The sequence below is a fragment of the Trichechus manatus genome, unplaced genomic scaffold, assembly GCF_000243295.1.
Source record: "Trichechus manatus latirostris isolate Lorelei unplaced genomic scaffold, TriManLat1.0 scaffold00100, whole genome shotgun sequence".
NCBI lineage: Eukaryota > Metazoa > Chordata > Mammalia > Sirenia > Trichechidae > Trichechus > Trichechus manatus.
Genome location: NW_004444036.1, coordinates 2,232,376 through 2,239,598, shown reverse-complemented (window position 1 = coordinate 2,239,598; position 7,223 = coordinate 2,232,376). Strand labels below are relative to the sequence as shown.

The following is a 7,223-nucleotide window of genomic DNA, read 5'->3' as shown; positions in this document are numbered from 1 at the left end:
TGGATGTTAAGAAGGAGAATCAAGATAGAAGTCCTCCCTCAAGCACATCTTCCGTGCAAACTGGTAGGTTTTGTTTGTTTGTTTTTTACCTTTGGCCCTTACTTATTTATTTGTAATTTGATTTTTACATTTCTTGTATTTAAATTTTCGGTAAATAAGATTCACAATGTTCAAAATTCAAAAGACACAAAAGGATATACACTAGGGAAAGACTCGTCTTCCTATCCCTATCTCGCAACCACTTAGTCCTCCCTGAGCAATCAAGGTACAAGTTTCATCAGTGGTTTTCTGTGTGATAGCTACCCCTTTCACACTTTTTTAAAATTGTTGTGATAAGATACATAACACAACATTTGCCAATTTAACATTTTTCAGGTGTACAATTTAGTGATATCGATTGTATTAATCATGTTGTGCGATCATCACCCATAATCACTGCCAAATTTCCCATCACAAAATGGTAGGGTTTTTTTTTTTTTTTATTGTTGTAATTAAATGAAGTTTACATTTCAAGTTAGTCTCCCATACAGAAATTGTTTTTTTTTACATACATTGTTATGTGACCCTAACCGCTCACCCCATTCTGCGACAGCACATGCAAAATGGTAGGTTTTAAAGTAGTTTAATACAACATATTTTTATTCCACGCTCAGTGTTAATATGAACTCTTTTCTTATTGCTTTTGGTACAGTATATGTACAATACATTCTTCTAAATATAAAATCTAAGCATTAGGAAAGGTAAAAATTATATCTTATTTTGAAAATTTTACTCTGTTTTTGCTTAGAGATAAATTGGTTTAGGATTAAGTAAAAAAGATAATTGTGTATTTCAGTGCAAATTTTGACAGATTATAGACATCCAGTTATTAATTACCATCTATTACCAATTTAAAATAATTTGATTATTAATAAAAAAGCCCTCTTCTAACATCAGAATCACTGTGAAAATCCTTTCTTGATGGTCAGAAGGCAGTGGTTAAGAGCTTAGGGAGGCCTGTTCTGGAATCCTGGCCTCACTCCTTACTGGCCGTGTGACCTTAGAAAATTACTCGATGTGTCTTAGCCTTTTTCCTCCTTTGTTGCACAAAGATAATAATAGCACTTACCTCATGGGGCTATTAGGATTTAATGGAAAAAATGAATATAAAACACCTAACATAATGCTTGGAAACCCTGGTGGTGTAGTGGTTAAGTGCTACGGCTGCTAACCAAAAGGTTGGCGGTTCGAATCCACTAGGCGCTCCTTGGAAACCCTATGGTGCAATTCTGCTCTGTCCTATAGGGTCGCTATGAGTCGGAATCGACTCAGGGCAGCGAGTTTGGTTTTTGGTTTTGGTAACATAATGCTTAGGTGAATTGTAAACGTTTAGTAAAACGTTAACTTTATTTATTAACCCTGAGTTATTAATTCATGGTTTAAGCTCCTCATTATGAACAACATACATATAGTGCCACATCAGGGACTCAGGAGATAGAATCTAACCCACTGCCCCTACCCTTAAGGAAAATGAGAACATTTCCTTAATTCATATGCACATAAAAGGCTGAATTTAAAAAAAAAAAAAACTATAGCAAACTATTGTACTTACCAGAGATTTCCAGGCAGACCTCTTGCCCTATGTCTTTCTGTTGTACCTGCTTTGCCGCCCCAATCCTAGGATAGTTCACCCCATGATTTTCTCTTCTCACACAAAGGTTGCCTATAGAGTAGACACGTGTTGTAAGGTACCATCGAGTCGGTTCTGACTCATAGTGAACCCATGTGACAGATGACAGAGTAGAACTGGCCCATAGGGTTCTCTAGGTCTTTCTCCTGCGAAGCTGCTGGGTGGGTTTGAACCGCCAACTTTTTGGTTAGCAGCCTAGTGATTAAGCGTTGCACCACTAGGGCTCCTTCCTGTAGAGGTCATCCCATAGAATCTCTCACTGTAGTTGGGCCCTCAGTGCTTCCTTAGCTTCCTTTCCCATTGGTCTTTTTTGTTTTTCAGTTCTTCCCTCCAACCCCCTATGGAGGCCATTAGGTTAGAACGTACCTCCTCATCCCCACAAAGTCCTCTCCATCTTTTTTTTTTGTTAATATAAAAGCTTTATTGAGATATAATTCACATACCATACAATTTACTAATTTAAAATGTACAATTCGATGATTTTCAGTATATTCACAGAGTTGTGCAACCAGTACTATAATCAGTTTCGAACATTTTCATCACTCCAAAAAGAAACACTGTACCCATTAGTAGTCATTCCCCATTCTCCCTCTTCTCCCAACCCTAGGCAACCACTAATCTACTTTTTATCTCTACAGATTTGCCTATTCTGGATGTTTTATATAAATGGAATAATAAAAATATGCAGTGTTTTGTGACTGGCCCTCTCTATTTTTTTTCTTTTTCCCATCCTTCTGTCTCTAGTGGGGAGGGGAGGGCAGAAATGTCCCCTGTCCTGGGTCCCAGCCTTTCCTACCCTCTCAAGGACCTTGCTTTAAATCTTCTTTTAATTCTTTAATCTCTCTCTACTGGCTTTTTCCATAGCCACTGAACTTATTCAAAACTCTCACATTTTAAAAATGTACTTCTCCTAAAAGCAGTTAAAAAAAATAAAAAGTAACCTCTCTTCAGCCCTCTAGCCCCTCTCTCCCTTCTTTTCACAGCCCAGCTTCTTGTTTTCATGGGCGCCCTTTCCTCACTTCCAGTTCTTCCTCCATTTCCTGTAACTTGGACTTCATCTCCACCCCTTGGGTGAAACTGTTACTGATAAATTCAGTCAACCTCTGTGTTGCCAAATTGAGTAGACACATTTTGGTCCATATTTTACTGGCCATCTCTAGATTATTCCATACTACTCACTGCTCCCAAACTCTCTTCCTTTGCTTTTTGTTACCACTCTTCTTGACATCTTCTACCTAATTTTTTGGTTTATCATTTTTGTTAAGTTTGAACCATATGAAATTGTCAATATTGAACAGTTTTTGACCTACAGTCAGCCTCATCTGATCATTTAAATGTCAACACCTGAGAATTCTGTCCTCAGACCTCTGCTCTTCTCACTGTATACATTCTTTCTGGGTGACTTATTCTGAAGTTTATATTTCAACCCCTGTTTATTTGCTAAAGTTTCCCAAATCTGTGTCCTGCCTACACTTTTTTTCTTAGCTACAGACCTTAATTGGTTGAACAGGAGTACATCCAAGTCATTGTCTTATTTAAAAAAAAAAAAAAAAACCTTCTGCCATCACTTCAATTCCGACTCATAGCAACTCTAAAGGACAGAGTAGAACTGCCTTATAGGATTTCCAAGGCTTTAATCTTTATGGAAGCAAACTGCCACACCTTTCTCCCGCAGAGCAGCTGGTGGGTTTGAACCACTGGCCTTTTGGTTCCCAGCCAAGCGCTTAACCACTGTACCAGCAGGTCTACTTCATTGTCCTATAGGTACCTCAAAACTACCTTGTCCTGAACCACACTTATCTTTTCCCTACCCTCCAAACTAGGTCCTACGTTTCTGACTTGGTGCATTATACCACCACCATCGTTCAGTTGCCCAAGCCAGAAACAGTGATTATCCTTTGCTTGCTCATTCAGGTCTTAGATACTCCTCTCCTTTAACACTACTTTTGTTTTTCCTGCCTACTCCATTTTTCTACTACTGCCTTAGTTCAGTCTCTTATCAAGTGTCTCATAAATTATTGTACTAGTCCCTACTGTAGGCCTGCTTCCATTCTGGCCCTTCCCCGTACTGCTCCCAGAATGATTTTTCTAAATCTCAAATTTCATCCATTAAAATCCTTCAGTGCCTCCCTATAGCTTTCACGGTATACCAGGATTTTCTGAGTTTAGTGCACAGTCTTTAATGATGTGGCCACTGCATGTCTCTCAGGCTTTGTCTCCTGCTGCTCAGCCATATGTAGCCATACAGCACTGCTTGCAAATCCTGAGCTTGTCATGTTGTTCCATGCCTCTGGGTCTCTCTGCTCGTGCTGTTAACCTTGCTGGAACACCTGCCATCTTTCCCTCCTACCCACCCCTAGCTAATACAAAGGGATGTAGTTTTTATCAATTTCTCACTATTGTTTCCTCGTGCTAATGACCATGGCATCTGTTACAACTACTTGATATTGGGGGTGGGAATTGGATTGTGGCAAATTGTAAAGATGTAATTGAATTATTTCTGGGTGGTGGGTCTCTTGTAGTAAGCTTTATATCTAGGATCCTAGACAAGTGAGGGAAGAAAGATTCAGATTGAGTAAGTGCTTGCTGTGTGTATGTAAGGCTTTGAGATCTATAATTCAATCCATTCCTCTTTCTAGATCTTTCTACCATATTGATGGTAAGGCTTTCAATGTATAGGTGAAGATGTGGAGTTCAACTCCACATAGCAATGGACTTCATAACTTTTTCCCTCCCCATCCCACTCCTCCTGCAAAACTACAGACAACCAGGAAAACAACAGAAGATAAAACCCTTTTGGGGGAGAACTTCCAACTATACATAAGAAATTTTTTAGGACATATTGAATTATAGTTTCAAACAATGTTTGGTAGTCGTGGGCTTTGAAGAAATAATACCAATAGAAAGATCAGACTTGGATGCAATGGTACAAAATTACCATTTTTAAATAAAGGCTTTAGGCCAGCTTTAATTTGAGGCAGTCAGAAGACTGCAAATTTTTATGGCTTCAAATGAAAAAAAGAATGTTTATCATGCAATATCCACTCCCCCACCTTATTTATAGGCATATTGATTGCCTCCCTAGCATCTTGTTTGACAGTTGATCTTTTCCAAATGCAGAAACTGATCCTTTTGTATATTAACGAATAGGATTTACCCATGTATGTATAAAATAGCTTAAGTATTTAGAAAGCTTTTTTTTTTAATTCAGAAACATTGATTTCAAGGAACACAGATAAGTTTTTAAAAATGTATTCTTAAAAGGTTAAAATCATTACTTCAAAATTCTCAAACTTTTGATTTGAAAAAATGAGATTACTTAATTGAATTGACAGCTGCAAATATTTCTCAGGGCTTGGACCCTAACATCTCATCTTAAAAATCAGTGAGTGACCTCTAGAAGGTAAGCTCTTAGAGGGCCAGGAGTTTTGTCTATTTTATTAACTGCTGCATCTGTAATACCTATGACTGTGCCTGGCACATACTGGCAGTTTACTATGGGAATCTAGTGATGAACAAGACAAACATGATTCCTGCCCTCTTTGAGCTTGGGGGGTGGGGTGGGGAAGATAGACATTAACAGTTGTGATAAATGCTGTGAAATACTGGGTGCTGATCATTTAGCTGAGAGTGCTGGTCATTCAACTGAGAAACTTTCAGCTCCATATATTTTGCCTGTCTTCTCCACCTAGCTTGTAAACCCAAGCCTAGCGCTGGTGGAAGACACTGTGATTTGGAATTACTCTGGAGAAGACCAGGGGGCTCATAAAGATTATATTCAGTGTGCCAGAAGGTGTTGGGTCTAATGTATGGACTAGAATAGAATAGACGACAAACAAGAAGAGGGACCCTGGGCATCTGTGAATAACATAATCAGATCACAAGGTTACGTAGGTACACCTATCTTACTCTGAGAGAATAACCTCCTGTCTGTCAATGAGGACAAGATACAGAGGCAAACTGGGACCTCGGGCTTAGCTAAGACTTTCTGACTATTTTGGCTCTTGACAGAGTATTAAGCTGTGGGATTGTTGTAAAGGAGTCAAATCTAAATTAGTAAAGCCTCGAGCTTTGCATATTTTCCCTGTTACTGATAGGGTCAGCTTATGAGCAGTGAAGCTGAACAGTTTTGTCAAGGGAGACTAAAAGTTTTGCCGTGTGAAAAAAGAAAAAAATTAAGACTCCAAATGATAAATGCTACATATGGTCATTGGCTAGCAATGTGATAGAAAATGACCATATTTAGAGCACGGGTATAAGGATTTGCCAGCTCAAATTACTGCCCGTTCAGACACAACAGGGAGAGATTATTTTTTTTAAAAAATCAAGTTATATTAGGGAGACGGATTAAGTATTTTACAATGTCTTTTTTTTTTTTTTTTTTTGTACAAATGTAACTGGTTTATGGAAGAGTCTTAGTTCTTTGGGGTATAAATGTGAGGTGGTTTTAGCTTCCCAGTCATTGTTTTCAACTTATACTCCTTTCCTCCTGGGGCATTGACGCCTTCACAACATCTTGGTCAGATTTTTTTTCCCATTCATGTTTTGTTTAGTTCTTTTTTTTTTTTTTTTTTTAAATGTGATCCAAGATCATATGGTGGTAGAGCTTCAGTTAGAACCTTGGGTCTACTGATTGTCAGGTTAGTGCTAGGTCACTGAGAGAGATATCCTGGTCAGTTTAATTTTGGAGCCATAGTTCTCAGTTTTCATTTTTGACAAAGTTATTCAGTATTCATAAGTTTGGGTACAACTATGACCTTTAGTTCTATAATAATAAAATATACCATTTATTGAGTGACTTACATGTATGCTACTCATTCATTTCTCAAAATACCTAGTACCGTATGTATTATTGGTAGTCACCGACTTATGATAGGGTTCCGTTCTGACATAAGTCGAATACTTCATTTTTTTTTTTAGTTTTCATTATTATTGCTTTTTTCATTTGTCTCTGGGGGCTGGCATAAGAATGATAACATCAGCAAATTATGTGCTACAACATTGTATGTAGTTCATATTACTAATGATAACATGTACAAAAATAAAAAACGGACGGTCATAAGTACAGTTTGTCATAACTTGAATACGTCATAAGAACTACCTGTACTCCCTCCATTTTGTAGATGAAGGAACTGAGGCTGAGAAAGTGAAATGACTTGCTCAGGGTCGTATAGCTAGTAAGAGGCAGAGCTAGATTGGAAATAGGCAGGTCTGAGTCCAGTGTCCATACTCTTGACGCTCTGCTGCATGCCTATCTGCACTGTGATGTAATGCTGGCTTCACATTATCCAGAGATGGAATCAAGCCCAGTTTTTTTTTTTTAATGGAAAAATCTCTGAGGTTGATTAAGTTTTAAAAAAAAGCAAAGTGCAAAACATTATGCATGAATCAGAATCAACTCGATGGCAACTAACAACATGCTTCATACCGTATGTATAACATGTCGGGGCCTGGTGGCACAGTGGTTAAGAGCTCAGCTGCTAACCAAAAGGTCGGCAGTTCAAATCCACCAGCTGCTCCTTGGAAACTCTATGGGGCAGTTCTACTCTGTCCT

General features: G+C 38.3%; 1 protein-coding gene across 1 annotated transcript in view; it reads left to right on the top strand.

The window, feature by feature from the left end:
- Positions 1-7,223, top strand: part of SCML2 (Scm polycomb group protein like 2) — an 85,914-nt gene continuing 78,691 nt past the window's right edge. The window contains exon 1 of the mRNA XM_023737252.1: positions 1-63. The gene's annotated coding sequence lies outside the window, so the exon portion shown is untranslated. The remainder of the gene's footprint in view (positions 64-7,223) is intronic.